Here is a 15,147-nt window from a genome sequence, read left to right as displayed (position 1 = left end):
TTTTTCCTTAGGCCACACTACTTCAGTTGTCTTCTGTGTGACCTTGGGCAAGTCACTTAACTTCTCTGTGCCTCAGTTATCTCATCTGTAAAATGGGAATTAAGATTGTGAGCCCAATGTGGGACAGAGACTGTGTTCAAACCGATTATCTTGCACTTCTTACAGCATTTACAGTAGTGTCTGGCACTGTGTAAGCACTTTACAAATACCGTTGTTTTTTTTTTCCAACAAAGAAATAGGCAAGGACACTGTCCTTTGAGGGGCTCATAATTTATGAATAAAGGTGAGAAAGAGGACTTGAAACAAGCACTTAAGGAGCAATGAGCAATAAAACATTAAAAGAGCTTAAGAGACAAGGACAAATACATAATACCCAAAATGGAAGCAAAAGTCAGCAGAGAGCTGTCGCTAAAGGAGCAGAATTCAGGCCTTTTGTGATATTGAGTCCACAGCAAACTCAAAGCCACAAAGATGGCTACTTGAGGTCATTAACTTTCCTGAGGTTTTAAGGAGACTCATGTTGTATTCTTTTCCTGCCATGGTGGTTGAAAGCTGGATGGGATTCTGGGGTTTCCTCAGGGGTGTGGAGGGGAGCCAGTGTCAATTCCCTGGGAGGCAGCATGGTTGGAGCACAAAGCATGCTGGGGTCAGGCTGAGAGTTCCTCAGTTGGGGTGGGAGGGGTTGAGAGTGACAGGGAAATCAAACTGCAATTACCAGATGTTTTACTTGAAGGTGAAACGGACGCGAAGAGGAACAGCAACAACTTTTACATGAGGTCCAGCTTGTGAAGAGCTTGTGGGATCAGGCAGAGAGTTCCTCAATCATGGTAATGTTGGGAGGCTGAGAATATGCAGGGAGCTGAGGCTGCAATTCAAACATTTTTCAGGGTTGTGGGTCTAAGGTTGACTCTCCTCACCTGGGGAGGACAGCTGTGTGGTGGACTGGCTGAACTGAGGGTGCCCAGGGTGGCATCTCTAGGATCCAAAGAACCCAGGCTGTCCATTTCCCACTGTCACAGAAACAGCAGAATAGCCAGCAAAGGAGAGCAGGCAACAGTTAAGCAGTTTAGCATCAGGACCTGGGCTGGGGGAAGCTGAGAGAGTGTCCAGTGAGAGATTAGGGTCATTTATGGGGTGGGATTGAAGCAGGGGGGCAGGGGAGGGGGATGTGGATCTGTCAGCTCTGGATATTTACCATTGGCTCCCATGGTGGGGAGGGGAGGGATAGTCAAGACCCCAGCCTCTACTCCAGAGAGCTGAGTCCAGAGTCCACTTCCTGTGCTGACTGGACTCTACTTTCAGAGCCTAGCCAGGAGATGAGAAAGGAAAACCCAGGGCAGGGCCAGTGGGCAGTGGGGAACCCAAGGAAGTAGCAGGGAGGAGAGGGATGTGGGCTACAGTGTGGGATGAGCAGAGGAGAGTGGTGAGAAAAATGGGAAAAGGGCAGAACCTGAAAGAACAGGATCAGAGGCCAAAAGTAGGGTCTGATTCAAAATTGCTGTTCCCCATCCAACTCATCAAGAATTCTCCTGGAGACCCAGGGCAGATGTGAAAAGATCTGCCTATTTTTCCCTCTGTCTTTGGGAGTTGCTGGCCTCAGCCTTCTCCTGGGGGCAGAAATTGGCTATTGGCTCAGCTGAACTCAGGCCATCATGGCCATCCACGAAGGGGAGGTTGGGAGATGAAGGGGAGGGTGGCACCTCTGGGAGCTGATGCTGGAAAACACTGTATGGTGAAAGAGCATCCTTTGGTGAAGTATATCACTTGTCTGTGGCCAAAATTTGAACTCTCATCTCAAGGTACATTATCCCCTGAAAATAGCCCTGGTGATCTCAACTTCTTTTGTCCCAATTCATGATTCCCCTGTCACTCCAGTAACTGTCCTTTGGTGTTCCTGTCCAGTCTCAGCAGGATGATGTAGACCTCAGGCCCAAAGATACAGCCCAGCAGCCCAGCACTGGAAGCCAGGATGGAGAAGATCTGAACTACCACCATGGCCTTGCCCATGGTGCTCAGGTACATGGGCAGGAAGGAGACCCAGATGCTGCAGAGCACCAGCATGCTGAACGTGATGAACCCGGCTTCGTTGAAGCTGGGGGGTAGCTTCCTGGCCAGGAAGGCCACAATGAAACTGACTAAAGCCAGAAACCCCATGTAGCCAAGAACACAGTAGAAGGCAATTGTGGAGCCCTCATTGCACTGGATAGTGATGAGACCAGGCTCTGATGTCATGTCCACATCGGGGATAGGTGGGAAGGTTCCCACTCAGACCATGCAGATGCCCACTTGAACGAGGGAGCAGATGAGGACGATGTAACTGGATGCCCTGGGGCCCAACCAAGTCCTCATTCTGCTTCCTGGCTTGGTGTCCTTGAAGGCCAAGACCACAGTGAAAAGACCACAGTGATGGCCTTTGCCAACACGGAGGAAATAGCTACAGAAAAGAGTGAAATATGGACTGGAGTTGGAAGAGTGCCCTGCAGGTGAGTGGAGACAGTTAAAGGGTGGAGGGCAAGGGGAGGGCAGCATCAGCAGGTTGGAGCCTCCTTTCTGAGCTGCAGCGCCCACCTCCAACTGTGGGGGCTACAACTCGGCTTGAATCTCCCTCCTTACTTCACATAGCTCAACCCAGCCTGCTGTTTGGGACTGGGGAGGAGAAGGGGTGGGTTGTGGGCAGATGGCCGTGGCAGCTCAGAGACTTCCCTCAGTATTAGAAGCTCTATGCTATATACCCATCACCTCAACAATTATTCCAGACCTTAAACTCACAACTGAAACCCTCAATTTCTTTACCATTTCCCTCTACTTTCACCACTGACCTTGCCAAATACTGTGTTGACAAAACTGAAATGATCAAGCATGACCTCCATAAAACCTTCCCCTTCTATTCCTTCATCTACTCTCTCATCCTTCCCAGCTGTCTCTCAAGAGATTCATTCTCCTCTGCCTTCTAACAAGCTCATCTCTGCCCTTTACAAAAAAAAAAAAAAAACACACCTCAAAACTCTGAATCTCACTCCACTTCCCGTCTACCATCTCATTTTATCATTCTGTTTCCTCTCCAAGCTCCGCAGAAAAGTTGTATGCATTGGACACTTCCTCTCCTCCAATTCCATTTTTGGCCCTCTAAAATCTAGTTTCCACCTTCTCCACTCTTATGAAATCACTTTCTCCAAGGTAACAAATGACCTTGTCATTGCCTTCTCCTTTCCAATCTAGTGGACTCTATTCTGTCCTAATCTTCTTGGACCTCGTGGCAGCCTTTGATTCTATGGACTATTCTCTGCCCCTGAAAGCCTTATCTACCCTATTTTTTATCCTCTTAACTCTCCTTCTCAGCTCCATTTACCTCTTCTTCCTTCCTTTTTCACTCCCTAACAGTAGGGGCCCCAAGCCTCCATTCTATATCCCCATTCTCTGTGTACTTTATACTCACTTCCTTGGTGAGGCTCATTCACACCTTGCTTTAACCACCACTTCTATGTAAATGATTCCTAAATCTTCCTTACTGACCCCACCTTCACTGAAATCATAGATTTCTTCTTGCCAAAAAGATATCTCTCCACGGATTTCCCTTAAACACGTCAAGCTCCAAATATCTGAAACAAAATTTCTCATCTTCCCTCCAAGTTCCTCACTTCCAGCTAACTTTCCCATCACAGTTGCCAACAAAATCCCAGTGCCTAACATATAGTAAGTGCTCAAAAATTTATCTGGGGAAAGGTGAAAAAAATGACAACACAATCAATGTTCGCTAGCCTAAGCCTCAGTTTCCAGTAAAGGTACCAAGACACTTGGAGGACCTGTGTGCTGGGAACCCACCTTTTCAGTTAAAGGGGGACCATACTAACTCTTCCCTCCCATTCCATGACCCCCCCTCCAGTAACCCAATCTGCATCACTCACTCTGCTCAGGAACTACCCAATCCCCTCTGGAGCCTGGTAGTATTTCATGCCTGCCCAGATTTCAGTTGGAATAAATTTCATAATTTTACTGTTTACTCTGGATTCCTTTTACTTGGTCTATATCTACCACATTTGAGTTTCAACAGGTGACTCTTTGTTGATATTGGGAAATTTGGTGAATGATAAATCTTGGTTCCCCCTGTCCCTTCCCTTTCTAATTTTGTGTCCCTTCTTAGCTTTCTTCATCAGGATCAAGAGTCCTGATGCTCTCAGCCTATCCCCACAGAGAAAGGTCTCCAGACTCCTGACCAACTTGGTCACCTTTCTCATCTTCTGTCCTATCCTGTCCTTCCTAACCTGCAGTGATCAAGACTTCTATCTATTAAATCTGAGAGGGGAGAGGGCAGGGGAAACAGAAGGTAGCAAGGATCAGGATAAGGTGAATGAGTTCAGAGACTCCCCAGTGAGGCTACACAGGTCACTGAGTACTCAGGCTGGGTGATGGAAGGTATAGAAGTCTCTCAGGAATAGGGCACCATTGCCTTACTCCTGCCACCAACCTCCAGCATCCTATTTAGAGCAATCCCCATCCACTACATGTCCAGCCTGCCTCTCCTTCACTGCTCCCAGTCACGTTGCTCCATTTTGTAAGAGTAGAAATGGGGCACATTTGGATCTTGGAAGCTTGTAGTTGCTGGTGAATATTTCCTGCAGGCTCATGGTGCATTGAAAACTTCAGGAAATTTGGATTGGAGTCTGGTCTCCCTGGTGGGGTACAGAGAAGGGGATCTCTAGGGTATCCCTTACCCAGAGAATCCCATAGAAATGGGTCCCAGGGAATGGGAACTGAGCCATCATCCTGAGAGGTCAGAAGAAGCTATTGTAGAAGTAGCAGTAGTAGTAATAGCAGTTTTAATAATAGTACTTATTAAGCACTTAAGCTGTGTGAAGCATGGGCCTAGGCACTGGGAGAAAAGTGAATAAGCTATTGCCTATCTTGGTTTGTGACTATGGGAGTGGAACAGGCAGTCAAACCACTTATGGATACTATTTTGTGTTTTCTTATGCCGAGTGTCAGCTCATATATTAACAGGGGTATTTTTTAAGTGCTCACTATGTTGGAGTAGATATAAAGTTAACAGTTCAGAGGCAGTCTTTGTCTCACATAGAGCTCATAATCCTCATTTTCTCCTCATTTTGCAGATGAGGAAAGTGAGTGGTGAAGATGGAGCTATAACCAAGGTCTCCTAACTCCTGGGACCATGGTATTTCCAGTAGGCCATGCCAAATGCTGACAAAATTGGGTATGAACCGGAGTTCCCATCTTCTCATTCACAGACCACAGTATGCCCTTATAGCTAGATCTGAATATGGAAAGCTTCAGTGGCAGAGGAAAAATTTTCCAGGGATAGGCAGAAATTGTATACGTTCATGTTGCAGGTCAATTCTTAAAACAATTATAGGAGGCAGAATGTACAGTAAGTAACTATCATATGACTTTTAATTCTGGGGAATGATTTGATAACAATGGAAAAACTAAAAATAGTAAAAATGACAATAATAACACTTGTGGTATTTTTAAGTGCTTACTATGCATGAAGCACTATGTTCAGTGCTGGACTAGACAATACAATCAGATCATACATAGTCCCTGTCCACCTGGGATTCACTGTCCAAGAGGAAGGGAGAACAGGCATTTAATCCCCATTTTAAACATGATGAAACTGAGGCACAGAGAAGTCAAGTAGCAGGCAAATGGCAGGGCTGTGGTTAGAATCCAGGTCTCCTGCCTATCGGAAGAGAACTTTTTCCACTACGACTAGGAAGATTTAATAGGGAAAATGTATTGGTGGTAATAGGAGATATCTAATAAAAATCATTAGATAAAGTATCTCGTATGTTCCTCTTCCAGTAAAACATAGAGCATGCAAACCAAAAATGCAGTGCAATAATGACTCACTGGATTTTTTAACTAAAACCTCACCATGACAGTAACATATTAGAAGACTTTTCTGACCTGGTCTGGATCAGACAAAGCAATGAGACTTTCTTTGTCTCTGTCTCTGTCTCTCTCCATCTCTGTCTAATTCTTTATTTCTTCTTCTCCCTCTCCCTCTACATTCTCCCTCCATTCACCCTCTCTCCTCTGATTTGGGATATTACTCAAAAACAAACAAAAAAGGAAGAATTCCATAATCCTGATCTGAACTTTGCTGGTATTTTTACATTGGTCATTGACTTGTTAGCACTACCATTTAAAACTCCATTCACGGATAAGGGTCCCAGTCAAAAGAATAGTGCTAATTTTTGTAAATTCTCCCTAGTTTTTCCCTCTGTCCCTGTGTCTCTCTTTTGGAACTTCAGATTGGGAACACAACCGCTCATGTCAGGACCTGTCAAGTCAGTTGCTTGTCTCTGCAGTTTCCTGCCAGAGATTCAGAGAAGAATGTTCCTCACTTTTCACTTCCCCCCACAGTCACTGGGGACTTTCTCTTCTCTGCCCCTGTGCCCCTGCTGTTCTAAGCTAGTGGTCTGTGCTGTCTCCTGTCCTATCCGTTGCAGGTACTTCAACAAACACTACCAGCACCTCATGTTCCTAGTGTATGCTAAGGAGGTCAGGAGAAGATATGCAGTATAGCCTACTAGAAAGAACATGGGCCTGGGAATGGGAAGGACCTGGGTTCTATTCCCTGTTTCACCATTTGTTTGCTGTGTGATCTCTGCTACCAGCAGGGACACTACTAGTCTAGACACTAGCAATGGCGGTCCTCAGGATGGTGTATTCGGCATCACCAAAAAGGAGCAAAATCTGTATTCCAACAGGACTTGGGACTAGTGGGGTAACTGGATGGAAGGTACCAACAGGATGTATGCAGATAAATGGAGGTCCCAAAGATCAAACCCTACCCTCGCACACTGCAGTTAAAAATTCTCCTACTGAACATCCACGCTGGCAGAGCTTTTTGTATCACAGTTATAGGAGAATTTGGTACCCCGAGGAATAGAGAGGGGAGGCTGACAAGACATTTGGTAAACAGGAAATGCCCTCATTACAAAGACCTGAGCTGAGCAGAGTGCAATAAATCAATTAATCCATCATACTGTTTGTTCATTTTTTTAAGGTATTTGATAATGATGATGATGATGATGATGATGGTACTTGTTAAGCACCTATTGTGTGCCAAACACTGTTATAAGCATTGATGGGGCTTACAAGGTAATTAGGTTGTCCCACGTGGGGCAAACAGTCTTAATCCCCATTTTACAGATGAGGGAACTGAGGCACACAGTTCTAAGCACTTGGGGTAGATATAAGTTATTCAGGCTGGTTCAGTCCCATCCCACAGAGGTCTCACAGTCTAAGTAGGAGGGCAAATAGACATAAAATCCCCATTTTGCAGTTGTGAAAACTGAGTTACAGAGAAATTAAGAGACTTGGTCACACTGTGGGCAAGAGGTGAAGTGGGATTAGAACCCAAGTCCTCTGACTCCCAGGCCCATACTTCGTCCACAAGGCCACCTACTACTTGTTTGAGAAACTTCTAAGCACACAGAACATTATTCTAGGTGCTTGAGAGAATACAACAGAAATAGTTAACATGATCCCTACCCACCCAAATTTTAGAATCTAGCCAGGAAGTCATCAATTAATTAATTAATTAATTAAGCACTGTACTAAGCACTTGGGAGAGTATCTTGTTTCAGTCTGTGTCTCAGTATCTTTATAAGTGTCTGACCCAGGGGATGTTCTTTAAGAGTTTTCTTTGTCCACAGAGCTGGCCCCCTCTTTCCTCATCCACAGCCCTGCTCCCTATCTCTCTGCTTTGAAAAAAGCAGACCTGGGGAGCAGGTCTTTTGAGCTCAAACCCAGTGTCCCTGGCCACCCTATTCCCAGCTTAAGGGAGGAAGTGTTTCAGTGACCCAATCCTGTTTTGGTTGGACTTTGATACTAATAAAAAGCCCCACTTCTGTCAAGATTGGCCCTCAGTCTCTGCTGGGTACTGGGCAGAGGGAGGTTGGGGCTAGATGGATAAGGCTTCTCTCCTGTAGGAAATGTTTGGAAGCCTGCTCCACAGGGACTTAGTGTCCATTCTCTATAATTTCTTCTTCACCACCTCTTTCCCTTCATGAGCTTGTAAGCCCAAAGCCCCATGTTGGAAGGAGGAAAAGATTCCACCTTTGAGACTCTTAAATGAGCCCATGCCAATATAGACCTCTGTCCGGGTGTCAGTTACTCATGAGATAAGGGATCAGGGTAAGTTCAGGCTCAAGGGAGAGAGGCAGTAACTGACAGATAACAGATCATTCCCCAACTAGGTGCCAGAACTGAGAACTGGATCTCAGACACTGTTCAAACTATTTGGCAAAGGGGGCAGTATTTGCTGTGTGACTTTGGGCAGGTCACTTAACTTCTCTGTACCTCAGTTACCTCATCTGTAATGTGGGGATTTAGACTGTGAGCCTCATTGGGACAAACTGATTACCTTGTATATCTACTCCAGGACTTAGAACAGTGCTTGGCACATAGTAAGTGCATAACAAATACCATCATTATTATTCCAGCACGTAAAACAGTGCTTGGCACATAGTAAGTCCTTAACAAATGTCATTATTATTATTATTTTATGGGTGCAATAAAGCATGTGTGCCAGAGTTGGAATGGGGCTGAAACTAAACCTAGATGGGAGTTTTGAGGAAGGGAGGAATATGAGCTGGTGTTTGATCTGGAAGTGGGAGTTGGAGGGAGTGTGGAGTCTCAGATCTTGGGACAATTTCCCTGCCAAACTGCAGTCTCAGGCTGCAGACCAGAAAGACACTATTCCACAGAAGCTCCCTGCCCCACCCTCCTCTACCTGGGTATTGTGATGACATTTCCCTGCTAGCCAATCACAGTGGCACACTCAGAGTCTTCAATTCCTAAGTATTATGATGGCATCTTTAACAGGTCATTGCTTTCAAACAAGCTCATGAATCCCCTATCCCTGCCCTCACAACACCCTCCAATCACTACCTCATTCTTCCTGAATTCCTCAAGTGAGTCGTTTGCACCCACTACCTCCACTTCCTCTCCTCCAATTTTCTCCTTCAATTCCTCCATTCTGGATTCTCCTCCACTCCATGGAAACATCCCTCTCTAAGGTCACCAAAGAGCTCCTTCTTGCCAAATACAATGGCCTTTATGCCATATCAATCCTCCACAACCTCTGCCTTCAACTCAGTGTACCACCCCCCTTTTCCTGGAATTACTAACTTTGGCTTCACTGACATTGTTTTTTCCTGGTTTCCTGTTTCCTCCTATCTTTCTGAATTTTTTATTCTTTATCACTTCCTATGCCCACCTCTAACTCTGGGGGTTCCTTCAAGCACCAATTCTGCTCTATTTACACCCCTGTCTCAAAGAACTCTCACCCCCCACAGTCAGTCAGTTGTATTTATTAAGTGTTTACTGTGTTCAGAGCACTATAGTAACTGCTTGAGAGAGTGCAATATGACAATATAACAGACACATTCCCTGCCCAGGGACTGTCTCTATCTGTTACCGATTTGTACATTCCAAGCACATAGTAAACGCTCAATAAATACGAATGAATGAATGAATGAATGAATGAATGAATGAATGCCCACAATGAGCTTACAGTGTAGAGGGGAAGACAGACTTTAATATAAATAAATGAAATTACAGATATGTACAAAAGTGTTGTGGGGCTTGGAGGAGGAATAAGAAAAGGGTGGATTCTAGTATGTCGTGAGGGTCAAATCGATAGTATTTAGTGATAGGCTGAATATGTGGGTTGAATGATAGCAAGAAGTCTAAGGACAGCGCCAAGCCTTGTGAGACAGGAAGGATGGTGGTGCAATCTACAGTGATGGGAAAGTTAGGAGAAGGGCAGGGTTTGGGTGGGAGATAAGGAGTTCTGTTTTAGGCATGTTAAATTTGAGGTGATGGCAAGACATCCAAGTAGAGATGTCTTGAAGGCAGGAGGAAATATGAGATTGCAGAGAGTGAGAGAGATCGGGGTTTGGAGATGTAAATTTGGGAATCCTCTGCATAGAGGTGGTAGTTGAATCCATGAGAGTGAATGAGTCCTCCAAGGGAGTGGGTGTAGATGAAGAATAGAAAGGGACCTATAACTGAACCTTGGGGTGGAAGGCAGAGAAGTCTATGAAAAAGACTCAAAATGAGCAGGCAGAGAAATAGGAGAAACAGGAGAGGAAAGTGTCAGTAAAGCTGAGGTTAAATAGTGTTTCCAGAAAAAGGAGGTGGTCGACCGTGTCAAAGGCAGCCAAGAGGTCAAGGAGGATTAGGATGGAGTTAACAGCCTTTGGATTTGACAAGAATTTTGATACCTTTCTCACATTGCTTCTCTCTTTCTCCATGCCCACGTTGATCCCTGGGGATTTCAATATCCACATAGATGTTCCTGATGACTCTTTTGCTGCCCACATTCAACCACTTCTCAACTCCACTGACCTCCTGATCCACCCAACCTCACCCACTCAACAGTTTGGACACACTCGATCTCATCATCTCTAGCCACTGCACATCTCTACTCTCACCAACTCTGAAATCCCTCTAACTCACCTCAACCTCCTCACCTGACTTCTCTTTCACACACCTCCTCCTCACAAATCTGTACTGTTCCCTCACAGAGACCTCCAATCTTTTGATCCCATCCAATTTTATCAACTCATAGGCCCCATTTAACCTCCATACCCAAAATCCCTTCCCTTGATGACCAAACTGACACTCAACACCACTCTCTCTATTGAACTCGACTCACTCACTCCACATCCCTTTATTGATCTTGTACCACAGGCCTACAGCTCTGGATTACCTCCACAGTCCACCTCCGTTGCTCTTGTGCATGAGCCACAGAGCACTGCTGGCAGAAATCTAGATATCAGGTTGACCTTGTCCTCTTTAAGTTTATCCTTAAGTGCTTTAACTCAGCTCTCTCCTCTACCCGGCAAAATGATTTCTCCATCCTTATTAACACCCATGCCTATCACTCTCACCAGTTGATCCTGACATTTAACTCCCTCTTCAAAAACACCTCTATCTCTTGTCCCCAGTGACCTGGCCACCTACCTCATAAAGAAAATTGATACTATCAGGTGTGATCTCACTCACATCTCCTGATCTCACTCACATCTCCCCTGCCCCTCTCCAGTCTCTCCCCACTCCTGCCCCTTAAAGTCTCCCATTTTTCCCAGCAATATCTCTGGAGGAGATCACCTGCCTTCTCTCAAATTCCACACCCTCCACCTGCATATCCGATGCCATTACTTCTCATCTCATCAAAACACTTGCCCTAACCCTTCTTCCCTGCTTAACTGCCATCTTCAACTGTTTACTCTCCAATGGTCTTTTCCCCACTGCTTTCAAACATGCCCATATCTCCTCTGTCCTAAAAAAATCCCTCCCTTGACCCCATGGCTTTTTCCAGTTATTGCCCCATCTCCCTCCTACCAATCTTCTCCAAACTCCTAGAGTGAGTTGTTCTCATGTTTTTCTCCTCCGATTTTCTCTTGATCCCTTCCATTCTGGCTTCTGTCCCATTCACTCCACAGAAACTGGCCTCTCAAAGGTCACCAGTGATCTCCTTCTAGCCAAATCCAATGGCCTCTTCGACCTCTCAGCTCCCTTCAACATTGTGTACCACCCCCTTCTCCTGGTAACATTATCCAACCTCGACTTCACTGACTCTGTCCTCTCCTGGTTCTCCTCCTATCTGGCCACTCAGTCTCAGTCTCTTTTGCAGGCTCATCCTCTGCCTCCCACCCCCTAACTGTGGGGTTTCCTCAAGGTTCAGTTCTGAGTCCCCTTCTATTCTTTATCTACACCCACTCACTTGGAAAATTTATTCACTCCCATGGCTTCAACTACCACCTCTATTAATAATGATAATAATAATAGTAATAATAATGGCATTGGTTAAGCGCTTACTATGTGCAAAGCACTGTTCTAAGCACTGGAGAGGATACAAGATGATCAGGTAGTTCCACATGGTGCTCACAGTCTTAATCCCCATTTTACAGATGAGATAACTGAGGTGCAGAGAAGTTAAGTGACTTGCCCAAAGCCACGCAGCTGACAAGCGTCTGAGCCGGGATTTGAACCCAAGACCTCTGTTTCCCAAGACCCTGCTCTTTCCACTGAGCCACGTTGCTTCTCAATTCTGATATTCAGTTGTTCAGCTATTCAGATTCAGATATTCAGATTTTGGTATTCAGATGATACTGAAATCTACATCTCCTCCCCAACCTCTCTCCCTCTCTGCAGCCTCACATTTCCTCTTGCCTTCTAGGCAACTCTTACTTGGATGGCCTCCCATCACCTCAAACTGAACATGTACAAAACAGAATTCCTTATCTTCTCACTCAAACCCTGTCCTTCCCCTGTCTTTCCCATCACTGTTGATGGCAACACCATCCTTCCTGTCTCACAAGCCTGTAACCTTGGCATTATCCTTGACTTCTCTCTCTTATTCAACACACATATTCTATCACTAAATCCTGTCGGTCCCACCTTCACAACATCTCTAAAATCTGCCCTTTCCTCTCCACCTGAACTGCTGCCTCATTAATCTAATCTCTCAGTCTACCCTGCAGTATTTACTGCATCCTCCTTGCTGACCTCCTGTCTCTCCCCACTCCAATCCATACTTCACTTGGCTATCCAGATCACCTTACCCATTCCTACCTCATCTTTCTACTCTCTTACTACAACCCAGCCTGCTCCCTTTGCTCCTCTAATGCTAACCTTCTCACTGTACCTCAATCTTCTTTATCTTGTTGCTGACCCCTTATCCTCCCTCTGACCTGACCAGAGTCCAATATAACTATAAACAGACACATTCCCTGCCCCCAGTGAGCTCACAGTCTAAAGGGAGAGACAGACTTTAATATAAATAAATAAATTACAGATAGGTACATAAGTGGTGTTGGTCTAGGAGGTGGAATAAATGAAAGGAGCAAGTCAAGGTGGCACAGATGGAGTGGGAGAATTGGAAAGGGGGGTTATTCAGGGAAGCCCTCTTGGAGGAGATGTGTCTTCAATAAGGCTTTGAAGGTGGGGAGAATAATTGCTGTCCAATATAAGGAGGGAAGGCATTCTAGGCCAGAGACAGAACGTGGGTGAGAAGTCGGCAGTGAGACAAATGATATAGAGGTACAGTGAGGAGTTTAGCTTTAGAGGAGTTAAGTGTGGTGGCTGAGTTGTATTAGGAAAGTAGCAAGGTGAGGTAGGAGGGAGCAGGTAGGGTGCTTTAAAGCCAATGGTAAGGAGTTTCTGCTTGATGAGAAGGTTGTTGAGGAGTGGGGAAACTTGGCCTGAACGTTTTTGCAGAAAAATGATCCAGGCAGCAGAATGAAATACGGACTGGAGTAGAGAGACAGGATTTGAGTGATGTGGGTCACTTCCTTCTCTGGCCACACTGTCCATTGAGCTGGATTAGTATCAGTCAATTTACTGAGTGCTTACCATGTGCAGAGCACCATCCTAAGTGCTTGTCTAAAACTGAGCTCCTTATCTTCCCTCCCAAACCCTGCCCTCTCCCTGACTTCCCTGTCACTGTAGACGGCACTACCATCCTTCCCATTTCACAGGCCCACAATCTTGGTGTCATCCTTGACTCTGCTCTCTCATTCCCCTCCCACATCCAATCCATCACCAACACCTGCCGATCTCGCCTTCATAATATCGCCAAGATCCGCCTTTTCCTCTCCATCCAAGTTGCTACCGTGCTGGTACGAACTCTCCATAATATCCCAACTGGATTATTGTGTTAGCCTCCTCTCTGATCTCCCTTCCTCCTGTCTCTCCCCACTCCAGTCTATTCTTCATTCCACTGACAGGATCATCTTCCTACAAAAATGTTCTGGGCATGTCACTCTGCTCCTCAAACACTTCCAGTGGTTGCCTATCAACTTTCGCATGAAACAAAAGCTCCTCACTCTTGGTTTCAAAGCTTTCAATCACCTTGTCCCCTCCTACCTCACTTCCCTTCTCTCTTTCTACACCCCATTCCATACACTCCACTCCTCTGCCGCTCACCTCCTCATGGCCCCCTGGTCATGCCTGTCCCTCCGTCAAGCCCTGGCCCACGTCCTACTGCTGTCCTGGAATGTCCTCCCTCCTCACATTAGCCAAACTAACTCTCTTCCCCTCTTCAAAGCCCTACTGAGAGCTCACCTCCTACAGGAGGCCCTCCTTGACTGAACCCCCCCCTTTCCCTCTGCTCCTCCTCCTCTCCCCTTCCCCCCCCCGCGCCCTCTGCTCTTCCCCCTTCCCCTCTGCTCAGTACTGTGCTCATTTGCATATATTATTTATTACCCTATTTATTTTGTTAATTAGGTGTATATCTCCATGATTATATTTATCTTGATGTTGTTTTGTTTTGTTTTGTTCTGTTTTGCTTTGCTGTCTTCCCCTTTTAGACTGTGAGTCCGTTATTGGGCAGGGATTGTTTCTATCTGTTGCCGAATAGTACATTCCAAACGCTTAGTACAGTGCTCTGCACATAGTAAGCACTCAATAACTACTATTGAATAAATGAATGAATGCATGAATGAATGAATCAATGAACTTGGAAGAGTACATTATAAGGAGATGGGGAAACCCCTCCACTATCATACTGGTCTCTTTCTCTCCACTTTCCTCGAACTGCCAAATGCCCTCGTATGGACACAGGAGGCACCCTCAGACTATCTGAAGGGGTCAATCAGTTAATCAGTAGTATTTATTGAATACTTACTGTGTGCAGAGCACTGTTCTAAGTGCTTGGGAGAGTACAATACAACAGAGTTGATGGACATGCTCCTTGCCCACCACAAGCTCACAGTCTAGAGGTATGTGCTTGTTTGTTACATTTGCTTGGCAAGATCATTAAAACAAGACTCTTTTACCAAATAAACATAATCAACTTTTAGTTGCTATAGCAAGGACACAGGATAGTTCCACGGGGCCAACTTCCCCTACATCCTGGTTCAATGCCTAGTCAATGCCTAGAGAAGCAGCGTGGCTCAGTGGAAAGAGCACGGGCTTTGGAGTCAGGGGTCATGAGTTTGAATCCCAGCTCTGCCACTTCTCAGCTGTGTGACTGTGGGCAAGTCACTTAACCTCTCTGTGCCTCAGTTACCTCATCTGTAAAATGGGGATAAAGACTGTGAGCCCCAAGTGGGACAACCTGATTCCCCTGTGTCTACCCCAGCGCTTAGAACAGTGCTCGGCACATAGTAA

General features: G+C 45.7%; 1 pseudogene; it reads right to left on the bottom strand.

The window, feature by feature from the left end:
- Window positions 1-1,866: 1,866 nt before the first annotated feature.
- LOC114807798 lies at window positions 1,867-4,625 on the bottom strand (annotated as a pseudogene).
- Between the last annotated feature and the right edge of the window lie 10,522 nt (window positions 4,626-15,147).

This window comes from Ornithorhynchus anatinus, chromosome X4, assembly GCF_004115215.2.
Source record: "Ornithorhynchus anatinus isolate Pmale09 chromosome X4, mOrnAna1.pri.v4, whole genome shotgun sequence".
NCBI lineage: Eukaryota > Metazoa > Chordata > Mammalia > Monotremata > Ornithorhynchidae > Ornithorhynchus > Ornithorhynchus anatinus.
This window is presented reverse-complemented; position numbering and strand designations above follow the sequence as displayed.